Here is a 13,240-nt window from a genome sequence, read left to right on the forward strand (position 1 = left end):
CACATATTGGGATAAAGTCTCAGCTCCTTTTGTGGTCAGTAAAACCACCTGACGATTGTGTCAACTGAACGCCGAGAAATACTAATACCATATTGGGAACAATAATTTTAATCAGAATTAGGAATAAGTCGCCCTGCTATTCCCACCGATAAGCTGTTGGTTGGATCCTCCCTTTTTCCTCGACTCGCGCAACTAACATAACGGTTTTCAATGAATATCCGACCCCTCAAAAGATCTATTATTTCGTCAATGCTCTGGTAGCAGTATGGCATGATAGATGTTAGTCACAAACACTACATCAAGTTACTTCGACTATACCAGCCCCACAAGAAGATTAGGTCGAATGAGAAAGTACTTTCAACTATTATTATTTTCAAATTACTTTCGATTATTCTCTTCCTCTGAAATGGAAGCCTATATATAGGATTACCATGAGCTATTACAACCTCTGGAAAATGTTTTACAAAAATTACAATAACTGATGGATGTGATTCATCACACCAATAACTGCGAACAAGTAATATGTACCAACTGGTATCAAGTTATGTGGTTGAACTACGTCGGAAGGACAATGATTAGTGGGTATGAAATATCACACATTTTACTCTGATTATCCTACTAAAGGAAAAATGAACTATTTTTCTTTTCTATGTAAATCATGTACAGACAACATTTGCACTAAACTTACTTGTGATATTTTTCTATAAGGCCTTTTGATCTAGCCTCTCATTCCAGTTGAGGCAGCGGATTAAGCTATGGAACCAGTCACAGGTTTGATCGGATTTGTTGACCGTTGGGAGTGGATGTTTGCTCATGCATATCCGAACCGAATCTCCTCGAGATAGTTGTTGTCGCCTTTTCCCATCAAATGAAACCCATGCATTACTTTTGGTCTCTGCAGGTATCTGCGCACATTAACAAGAAGACATAAACTGATTAACCACATATTTGTTCCAGAACTTTGAAAACTCTTAACAAACTGCAGTTGAAATACATATGGACCACAAGCTTCAAGTCGAAATGCATGAAGTCAAAACCATACGAGACAGACAATCTTCCTCTCTTAAATATACATATTAGGAACTTGATACATATAATTTACTGAAAGTAGACTTGCTATTTCTTTTTGGTTTTTTACCATTGTGCGGTCTCGTCAACTTAAAACATCCATTAGTGCAACTGCATCTTTTGATACTTCCTCGAGATAGAAATATCAGAAAGTTTATTATTTTGTGCTTCAATGCCCAGTTCCATTTTCTGTGTATTGAATCATATAGTATATATAGGAGTGTAATACAATAGATGCATACACATAGGTGTTAACATATATATTTCACAACTAGACTGCAACAATGAAAGAAAACACATCAATATATATTAATAGATTGATAAAGCATAAGTCCTAACTAAGTCTCTAATACTTACTACAATATATAGAAATGTTATGGGAAAAAAAATTCCTTAAGCTATTCAAGCATTCGACACTTCATGGATGATAAGCATACTCGCATTAATAAAACCTTTACTCCAAAGTACCAAAGGATGTCAATATGCATAAGGTTAAAAACTTATAGAACATGCTCATTTTTGGCGAGGAAGATCTCTACGACGAAAACATCCTCATACAAAATCCGCAGTAGATCAATATTATCTATAAGAATTAATTTACCTTCAATTCTAGTTGTGCAGAGTCTGGGAGGATCACAGGTCTGAAAGAGAGGGAATGTGGGCAGATGGGTGTGAACAGCATGCATGGAACATTCGGATGAACCTGCATTCATATCAATGATGATTAGATGGTAACGACATAGAAAAGTCAAAGTAGACATCACTAGATAAATTTTTGCACCCCAAATTATTTTTGGGAACGAAACACGATTGAATCTATTATTTAGTGTGTATTTTGGGTTAGGAGACGAATTGAATAACAAATAATGAGACACAGGTTTAACGTGGTTCGGCATGGTTTGCCTACATCCACGGACGAATCCCCTTGGAGAGTGATATTTTTATTGATTATGGAATTACAATGCATTTTTTCTCTCTATTCGCTCCCCCCATGATCATTTCTGCTCCTCCCTATTTATACAGTTTAATATTTAATTTCAACAAAAATTTAAATGGCATTAACTGATCATTCATGCCTCCCTCTTCAATTTTTGTATGAAACTGCTGGAATTAATATTGCATGCCTCCATCTTCAATTCTGTATGAAACTGATGGAATTAATACTACATGCCTCTATCTTCAATTCTGCATGAAACTGCTCATTCATGTTTGCTGAATTAATCCGCATGAAACTGCCTTTGCATGCTCCTGAATTAATTCGCATGAAACTGACTTTTGCATGCTTCCTGAATTAATTCTATATGTTGGTAGACTGGATTGATGGTTGACAGGCATGATGGCAGGCAGTGTGGATGGATGCTGGCTGGCGGACTAGATTGACTGGCTTACATGCATAATGGCTGGCAGCATGGATAGTGGCTGGCTGGCAGCACAACTGTCAGCACGGGTAGAGACTGGATAGCAGTGCGATAGAGTACTTAGCTGGGAGTTGGTTGGTAGCACCGCTGGCAACATGAGTGGAAACTGTATGTCAACACCATTGGCAACAGGATGGAAACTGCATGGCAGCACCATCTGCAGCACGACCTTGACATTGACTGATGGTTGACTTTGACCGTTGACCAGTTGTTGACTTTTACTATTGACCTTGATCATTGACCATGCGTTGACTTTGACCATTGATCGGGCGTTGACTTTGACCATTGACCGGTCATTGAATTTATGTAATACTGGGCATGCTAGTGGGCTGCTTCGGTTGACTGGTTAGCGGGCTTGGATGAGGGCCAAAAGATGATTCAAGTACCAATTTGGCCCATTATGTGACATTTTTACTTATGGTACAAACATCGCCCCCTCTTAACCTCCAACTTGTTGGGGGTTAAGAAATTTTCGTTTTCCTTAGTCAAAAACTCGCCCCCAAGTGTGGATTATTGATGTCGAGGTGATTGGAAAAATTCCCTTGTTGTTTGCGGAAATCACAATCAAGACGCCCCCAAGTGAGGCTGTTGTGACTGGGAGATTGGCGGGCAATAGTTGGACATGAACCGTGGTTGTATGCAAAAACTGGACTGAAGGCTGATATAGACTGCAACGGAAGCGTGATGCTGGAGCAGAGTGGTGTTGAAAGTGAGTTGTAACTGTTGACGTAAAACTGATTTGTGGTAGTTGCGTAAAACTTGACTAATAATTGTTGTTTGGAAAAGATAAGCTATATTTGACGTCACTCTGATGGAATCTGTGTGAGCTGTTGGTCTCAAGCTGCTGTCAATTATGGACTGAGCCGCCGTAGTTGTGAGCGAAAGGGTATGATCCTTCAGTAGTTGAGATGTAACAGACGTTGCGTGTTGTTGGACCTCCAATGGTCTTGGTTGTGCTACTGGATGTGGCATCGGTCCTTATATGTCTTCAATAGTTATATGAATCAGGATAGCAGCAGCGATGTCGACTAGATCACACTAGTTGTTGCTGCGGAACTGGATTGCAATGATTTCGGTAACCTAGACTGTAACAGCCACAAAAAAACGTCATCTACTGTAATGAGCAAAATTGGACGGTAACTGCATTGAGCAAAACTGGTATGCAACAGCTGCGATCGGGTGGACTACAGCAGCTGCGAACAGAGCTGGACTGCAACAGCGACGAGCAAAGTTGCACTGCAACAGCTGCCATCAGATGGACTGCGGGACTAAGAACAGAGCTGGACTGCAGTAGCTGCGATAAGATGGACTGCATCAGCAACGAGCAAAGCTGCACTGCAGCAGCTGCGATCAGCTAAACTGCAGGAGATGCGAACATAGATGGACTGCAGCAGCTTCAATCAGCTGGAATGCAGCAGCGACGAGCAAAGTTTCACTGCAGCAGCTGCGATCAGCTGGACTGCATGAGCTGCGAACATGCTGCAGGAATCGCGAACATAGCTGGAATGCAACAGCTTCGATCAGCTGGAATGCAGCAGCAACGAGCAAGACTGCACTGCAGCATCTGTGGTCAGCTGGACTGCAACAGCTTCGATCAGCTGAAATGCAGCAGCGACGAGAAAGACTGCACTGCAGCAGCTGCGGTCAGCTGGACTGTAGGAACTACGAACATAGCTGGACTGCAACAGCTTTGATCGGCTGAAATGCAGCAGCGACGAGAAAAACTGCACTGCAGCAGCTGCGGCCAGCTGGACTGCAGCAGCTGCTGAAGGATTGGATTTAAATAGTTCGATAAACCTGAGTGTAACAGTTATAAATAAACCAGACTGCATCAGTTGCGTCCAACTGAGTACGGGATGGATGAGCAAAACTGGACTGCATCAGTTGCGTCCAACTGAGTGCAGCAGTTGCTTATGAACTGGATTATAGCAGTTCGATCAACTTAGTTGTAGCAGTTTAACATTACTGATTGCAATAATTGCGTCAAAATATTAGGGTGTATGCTCGCTTCTCTTAATCCTATAACTCGTTGGAGGATTAAGAAATTTGGGTTACCTGAAGTTTCGATTTTCAGAAGCTGAATTCCGCATTGAAATTAGGTGCTATGTAACTCGCCCCCAAGTGTATGGAGTGTTACGCAGCTCGTCCCAAAATAGTTACTTTAGACCACGAGATGTTACATATCTCGCCCCCCAAGTGGTGATTAGTCACGTTGAAGTGATATGAAACCCACCCCCAGAAGATAGTGATTGTCATGCTGCTCAATGCTGGCACAAGGTTGCACCGCCTTGCTGTATTTTGCTCGCGCACGAGATTTTGAAGATTTTATGCTATCTGGAATTCGCGCAGGGGGGAAATCCCACTATTCCAGATTCACACAGAATTGAGATGTGTGCATCTTCACATGCCTTGGCACATGAGAACGCTCGCCACATTGCAGGTGTCCTAGTGAACAAATGTATGCATGATTATATGAAATGATGCAAAAATATGTAAATTGTATACGTTCCTTATGAGATGTGGTATTGCGACTCTGTGTATATGTGGCGGTTAGAATGTCCACCGGCTATGTTGTTGTTTTCCAGCGACGATAACTAGTGTAGTTGCTTTAGCGTTTCGGCTTGACTCAGCAATTAGATTTGTCTGCGGGACTAGAATGCACCAGTTGAATCAAAAACTGGATTGAAGACAGTTGCCATGGAACTGTATTTCATCAGCTGCGATCAGCTAAACTGTAACAGTTATAAGTAGAACTAGACTGAAGTAATTGCTGAGAAACTGAACTACAGAAGTTCAATCATATTGGACTGAAGCAGTTGTGAGGAAAATTGTACTGAAACAGTTTTGAGGAAAACCATACTACAACAGTTCGATCAACTGGATTGTGTTAGTTATGCAAAAAAGGACTGTAGTATTTTCTGAGAAACTGGACTACAACAGCTCGATCAAATGGACTGTAATAATTATGTGAAAAAGGACTGAAACAGTTCGATCAACTGGACTGCAGTATTTGCTGAGGAACTGGACTACAACATCTCGATCGACTGGACCGTAGTAATTATGCGAAAAAGGACTGCATCAGTTCGATCAACTGGACTGCAGTATTTGCTGAGGAACTGAACTACAGCAGCTCGATCGACTGGACTGTAGTAATTATGCGAAAAAGGACTGCAACAGTTATGATGATCGTCGAACATAAGTGTCTTGAGATTTGAAACTATACACAACTAGCACGAATATTCCATGTTGTGGACTTAAACCAACACATCATCAATCTTAGAAGATTTCGATATGGCTTCATATGATGATTAAAATGCGCCCCTCTTCGATGTCGCCACTCCAATCTCCAAAAATATTTCTTTCTTTAAACGTTGAAATTGCGCCCTCATGTTGCTGGAAATTGAAACGCGATCGCAACGAGCCGAAAAATCGCTCAATTTCGACGCACAATGAAGAAGTTATCGAACAAACAAATTTGCTTGTGGAGTAAGTCAGGGTGAATAGATTGGTTTCGGGGAAGGAGTGATGCAACTTCAACTGACATGGAGGCAAGTTTCTAATGTGCCAACTTATATGGAAAGAAGTTAGCTGACGCGGCATCCGGTTGAAGACGCGGTATTAACATGTTGATGACGTGATCCTTCTTTTAATGACTTTGCCCGGTGAGCACCTTGCTCCAAAAATATAGATGATGCGGTTGGTCCAATAATATTCTCCTCAAATTGTAAAAAAAAATTCCTCCATGATGTAGAATATCGAGATACGATCGCAACGAACCAAAAATCATCCAATTTGGACGTCATATGAGGTAGATATCAAAGAAATAAGATCGACCACCAAGCCCAATAATTAGAGTAGAATGCCAAGTCCAAGAAGTAGGATTTTGCTCAAGCCCACAGAGGGGCGTACAAATCCACAAGCCAAATTGACGTGGGCTGAAAAATCAAGGGTTACGGAATTAAGTTGCTCCGTGTTGCGCTGGATCATATGTAAGTTATTAAGTCACTCCGTGCTGTATTGAATCGGAAGTACGTTATTAAGTTACGCCGCATTGCATCAAATCGGGACTAGGGATAAAGTTGTTTCGCAACATACTGAATCAGGAGCACACTATTAAGTTGTGTCGTGCTACACAGAATCCGGACTATGCATTTAAGTTGCTTCGTGATACATGGGAGACGTGCTGTCTACCGCCACCGCCATCTGCCATCGCCTTCCGCCGTCTGCCGCCGCCGAGGGTTGCCGTCGGGCATTGGCATCGGCAAAATGCTTCTGGGTAAAAAGTACCGGCGCTGATAAAGATGATCGTCGCAGGCACCGCCGACGATTTGCTGCTGATGACGCTGCCTGAGAAGAAGAGATGAAGTCATCGCGACGTCATCTGCTGACGGGGTGTGCACTGTATGTTGATGACGTCGTTGCTGACGAGGCTGACATTCACCTCTGACGTAAGTGGGTGAACCAAGCCGCTAATGTGGGTGAACATGCCCTGACGTGGTGACAGAAACCTGACGTGGGTGAAAGAAACGTTGCAGTGGGTGAACGGATCTACAAACGTGGGTGGACAGCACCCCTGACGTGGGTCAACAGAGTATGACGAGGACAAACCAAACCAACTGAAGTGGGTGAAAGAGTTTGGTTGCCGGACTTGGCCAAGGGGCTCTTTCTTTTAAAACTTTTCGCAACACTTTTCTGGACTGTGATCTTTAGTTTTGAACCTTATGTCACGGTTTTCTGAACTGTTGCCATTGCTTTCAAACTTTTGTAACGGTTATCTGTTTTCTTCTTTTAGCAACACTTTTCTTCAACTGTTGCCGTTTGTTATGAATCTTTTTTGGGCTTTTAGCAACGGTTCGGGGGACTGTTGCTGTTTCTCATGGACTTTTCTGGAACCTTTTGAGGTGCTTTTCTGGAGGTTTTCTCTGGGGTTTTCGAGATTCTAGAGATGTATGCAACTTGACAGCCCTGCGATCATGATAATAGTGATTTTGAGACACTACAAACTCGAACATGTGGACACTGCGTTATTTGAGAAGCAATTTTTTCCAACTTTAGACTTGAATATGATGCGGATCAAACATCCTGGCAATAATCTTAGCGATCTTTCCAATAAGTCAGCCTTGGTGGCCTCGGACTATGAAGCTGGATTGCAGCAGTTGCGATCAACTGGACTGCAGTAACTGTGATTAACTGGACTGCAGCAGTAATTGTTGAAGGCATCCAAACTGGAAATTTCTGGGGAGATTGCGGAAATTGCAAAGAACTTAAAGATCCTTGGCGGAAATCGCAAAGAACTTTTGACCCTATCATGTTGCGGATCAGACATCCTACAACAGTTTTGATGGTGTTTCACTACATCTTTTGCCGCGGACCGGGCGTCCTGGCAACATTTTCATCATACTTTGTAGTGATGCAATTTTCATTGGTTTCAGAAGGTAATAGCTTCAGCAAATCTGAAACAATGAATCTGGATTGCAGCGGTTGCGACCAACTGGACTGCAATATCTGCGATTATATGGTCAGCAACTGCTGTGATCAGCTGGACTATTACGATCAAACTGGGTTGCAACAGTTACGATCAACTGGACTGCAACAGTGATTTTTCACGATGTTCAAACAGCTTTTTCACGGACATGATTTTAAAGCATTTTGTACAACTTTTCTCAATGGGAAAACACGATTCCTTTTCTCATATTCCCCTTAGTCAGCGCCAATGTTTGTACCCGAAATTAATTTTGGGCACGAAACACGGTTGAGTCGATTATTTGGTGTGTATTTTGGGTTAGGAGGAGAATTGAAGAACAAATAATAAGACACAGGTTTAACGTGGTTCGGCATGATTTGCCTACATCCACGGACGAATCCCCTTGGGGAGTGATATTTTTATTGATTATGGAATTACAATGCATTTTTTTCTCTCTATTCGCTCTCCCATGATCATTTCTGCTCCTCCCTATTTATACAGTTTAATATTTAATTTCAACAAAAACTTAAATGGCATTAACAGATCATTCATGCCTCCCTCTTCAATTTTTGTATGAAACTGCTGGAATTAATACTGCATGCCTCCATCTTCAATTCTGTATGAAACTGATGGAATTAATACTGCATGCCTCTATCTTCAATTCTGCATGAAACTGCTCATTCATGTTTGCTGAATTAATCCGCATGAAACTGCCTTTGCATGCCTCCTGAATTAATTCGCATGAAACTGACTTTTGCATGCTTCCTGAATTAATTTTGTATGTTGGCAGACTGGATTGATGGTTGACAGGCATAATGGCAGGCAGTGTGGATGGATGCTGGCTGGCGGACTAGATTGATTGGCTGACATGCATAATGGCTGACAGCATGGATGGGGGCTGGCTGTCAGCACGGGTAGAGACTGGATAACAATGCGATAGAGTACTTAGCTGGGAGTTGGTTGGCAGCACCGCTGGCAACATGAGTGGAAACTGTATGGCAACACAATTGGCAACAAGGATGGAAACTGCATGGAAGCACCATCTTCAACACGACCTTGACATTGATTGATGGTTGACTTTGACCGTTGACCGGTTATTGACTTTTACCATTGACCTTGATCATTGACCGGACATTGACTTTGACCATTGAATGGGCGTTGACTTTGACCATTGACCGGTCATTGAATTTATGTAATACTGGGCAAGCTGGTGGGCTGCTTCGGTTGACTGGTTAGCGGGCTTATATGAGGGCCAAAAGATGATTCAAGTACCAATTTGACCCATTATGTGGCATTTTTACTTATGGTACAAACAATAAAGTTACTTAAAAAATGATCACATGTAAATAAGTTTGCATAACTAAAATAAAACATGAAAGCACAATGCAAGCGTATAATACGAGAAGGCTTTGAGAAGTAGATATAGATCAACTTGAGAACTATGAATACTGTATAAGGTCACAATAAAGTCTATACGTCCTATTGACTGGATAAAATCAGGACATGAGAAGCATCAAGAATAGAATACCAACACATGCTATACATAAAAAATAAAAATAAAATAAAGTGGAAAAATAACATGTCCTCTTCTTTAATGTTTCTTGGTGTGATTTTTTACCAACATTGAAATTTGGTAGTCATTGTTATGCATCCAAAGTAAATAGATGACTAATCTAAGTGAAAGGAGAAGCGTCTTAGATCTGGTTGCTGATCAGTGACCAACCATCCAGCAGAAATTAACATAGATTATTGAAGAAAGACAAAATAGTGAAATATCAAATATCAAATGCCCGAGGAAAGAAACAATATGCCAAGTTAATGAAGGTCTAAGTGTTTCATATTAACTGAGATTTATATATGCCAAGTTCTTTTTTCTTTGGGAATGAAGTAATGCACTTAATGAATGTTTTAAGTGTTTCATTTCAAATATTGACTATAGGTTAAAATATGAAGCCCAAGACGTAGACATACCATGGATCCCCCTGCAACTGTCGAATAATCTACTCCGTGTAGGCGTGGCTATAATGACTCCATCACCTTGCATCTAACATAGATTTAAACTAATTAGAATAGAGGAAGCCAGAGAATAAAAAATATTAAGAATATAATAGTCGGTGGAAAACAAGAAATAATTATTTTGACAGGAGTTACCAGCAAAAGTAACTAGTTGAAAAACACGGAATAAGAAAATCAAGACATGATCCAAAAGGGAAACTAGAATTTTGCTATTGACTCACACAATTAAGGAAGATGGTAATCTTTTTTGCTTACTTTAGTTATGAGGCGGTGATGTTCATAACATTCAATTTTAGATAGGTAAGGATTAGAACCCCGATCGACGACCACCTCATAGAGGACATCAAATACTTTCCCAGGCATTGCTTTTCGGTTTCAGAATATTTCACAATGGAGACACATCCTAAGAGTTATGTAAACTCCATCCAAAGTGTTGTTCCCATAGATGACTTGTCTCAAGTCATGCCTGAAATCTTCAAAATGCAACAGAAAAGGAAAAATTATTCAAAGAAAAAAATAAAGTAAACATATACTACATAATCAAATCGCATTCTTGAAGCTTTCTTACGTGTGATTTCCTAAAATGGCATACCTTTAAAGTTTATACTAATCATGGAGAGATAAAAAGGTATCTAGATACCCTTGTTGGGAAAGTTGACCATTTGTACATGTGTATTAGGCTATTACACAATGCGTGTGATATGTACAGGTCTGTAAAACTTTATAGTAGCTAATATCAAGGGTTGTGTTGTAGTCGATGTATTAAAAACACATTGCTCCTAGAATCTCCCTGCCTGGAACTTGTTAATCATAATAATATAACGAAAATGCACATCAAAATTGATTAAATGTCCAACCAGTAATTATTTATATAGTTTATATTTTTTTGTCTTTTCTTTTTGTAAAAAGCCAAATGCACAAAATGTAGTCTAAAAAATTTAAAATTTGAATACTAAAAAAACTAGTGTATTGCAACATATCCACCTTGTGGCAACAACCTCTGTTTCATGTGGCAAAAGCCTTTTGCCACATCAGAATCTTTTGCCACACCCTGTGGCAACAGCCTGTGTGACAAAAGTTATTGTCACACCTTGTGTATAATGTAGCGAAAAATGGGTTTTTAGCCACATCAACTGGTGAGGCAATAATGTGCAGCAAAAGAGTATTTTATTTATTTTTTATATATATATTTTTTTAATTTTATAAAAAGTCTTTTGCCACACCACTTGGTTGCTGATGTAGTCTTCTTTTGCAACATCATATGTGTGGCAAGAGGATTTGTATTGCAGCAACATTTCTGCGGCAAGAGCCTATCAACATAATTGTTTCTGCCATAGTTTTCAGACCATTGTTGTGGTATATGATTCATAGGCAGTAATGTAAAAGCTAAATCAAGCATGTCATAGATAAAACTTGATTCAGAACAAGGAATTCAAATTTCATAAATATAAGTTTGTTACAAAGTGCAGTGATCCCAACTTTTATGTAAGAAATAAGAAGAGATAAACTAAATTTACACAATCTCAGACTAATATCACGCCAGAATCGATCCACTTGATGCTTCAAATTAAAACCTATTCTGTGTTAAATCCATACCAGCAATCCATCCCAGGCCACAAAACCCTGCTAAACAGATAAAAAAAAAAGAACACCACCAAGCAAAATAGATCAATAAACGGTAGAAAATCGTCAAATTTATTGAAAGCTTGAACGGTAATTAAGAGAATATCATATTAACAGGCAGACTCAATTAACAGAGTACACAATAGGGAAAATCAGAGTTCAAGTTCAAATATTTGAATACCCAAATCATACTTGCATTCAAGAAAAATAATTCACATTAGCTAAAATGTATGGAGATTACAATGGAAACGACAATTACGACCAAGTACTTATAGATACCTCACATTTTAGTTTAATCCAAACTTATGAACGAAAATCACGGAAGAACAAGTACTCTAAATTAGTTTAACCTGTGTAATCTGCTTCCTGGATTTATAAAGGTCGTGATCTAATTTATCTAGTGTCATTAGATTTTAAGAGACATATCAACATACAGACACCAAAAGAAAAGCATCAGGACCATGCTATTAATAGGAAATGGTATATGCCCATAATATGAAATCGGAATGACCGACAGCAAAAAGAAACACTACAAGCAAAAGCAAAGTGTCGATCCCCTTTATAGCTTCCTTGAACTGCAATTTCGGATCTGAGAAGGTACCCAGCAATCCAAGTCCTACTAGAAATTAAACAATTCGAGAATGTTACCCATTCATCACATAAAAATCAACGGAAACAACACATATAAAACCTACCCTTCTTGCTGATTTCCCTCTGTTCAAAGAGAACCCAAACAGCATCAAATTTATAACATCCAAGACTAATTTCACAAACAAATGCATACATAACACCATGAAAAATCCATCCATATTTAGTCCTAAAATCGTTGAGAGATTGAGCAAAAATAAGAAATACCTCAAAAATTACTGAATAGGGTAACAAATAGAACGATCAATTTGAAGAAGCACCAAAATTGACCTTCTTCAACAATCTTCACTGGCATCTTCACTGGCATATTGGGTGTAGTTCACCAGATCTTCGAAAACTGTGAAAAATATGAGAAAGTAAACTTAGAATTAAATTTTGTAATAATGCACAACCCAAATCTTGTCTTCTCTAACTCTTATTTTCTCCTCCCTCTAAAATCCAGTACAGAACATATCAATTAACAGATTAATAAAACCCATAAAAGACTAAACTAACACAAAATCACTAAAACAAAAGACTATTTGGAAAACCCTTAACCAAAATCCCCAAATTGTGCTCCAAACCTTAATTCCAACACCCCCAAATTCAGAAATTGAAATCATAACAAAAAAAAAAAAAAAAAGCTTCAACACAATATACTAGCTGAAGTTGGTACTCGAGATTGTAACATGAACGATAAAGAGAAGAAGAAGAAAAGTGCTGAAATCGGTAGAAGAAAAGAGTTATCCGTTGTTCTTGGGACTTTGAAATCGGTAAAAGAAACAAGTTGGTTTGATCGCTAGTCAGTTGCGATGAGAATAATGAAAACCAAAAATTTGATGTTGAGAGAAAAACATAAATAATGAAACCCTAGGATTCGATAATCACGAGATGAGGGAACAACACTTGTTTTGGCTATTATACTCTATGAGATACGCATGTCAGTTTTAATGGGAATCCCAACAGTTATTTTAGATGCGAAAATTACTGGAGGGAGTTTACACGATTATTTTTTTTTGGAAAA

General features: G+C 39.4%; 1 long non-coding RNA gene across 1 annotated transcript; it reads right to left on the minus strand.

The window, feature by feature from the left end:
* Positions 1-890: 890 nt before the first annotated feature.
* On the minus strand, positions 891-9,949 carry LOC113321817. Its single transcript, XR_003346883.1, has 3 exons — positions 9,922-9,949; positions 1,670-1,771; positions 891-905 (listed from the first exon to the last, which is right to left on the minus strand). It is a non-coding gene; the product is annotated as an uncharacterized LOC113321817 (long non-coding RNA).
* Between the last annotated feature and the right edge of the window lie 3,291 nt (positions 9,950-13,240).

This window comes from Papaver somniferum, chromosome 11 (genome assembly GCF_003573695.1).
Source record: "Papaver somniferum cultivar HN1 chromosome 11, ASM357369v1, whole genome shotgun sequence".
NCBI lineage: Eukaryota > Viridiplantae > Streptophyta > Magnoliopsida > Ranunculales > Papaveraceae > Papaver > Papaver somniferum.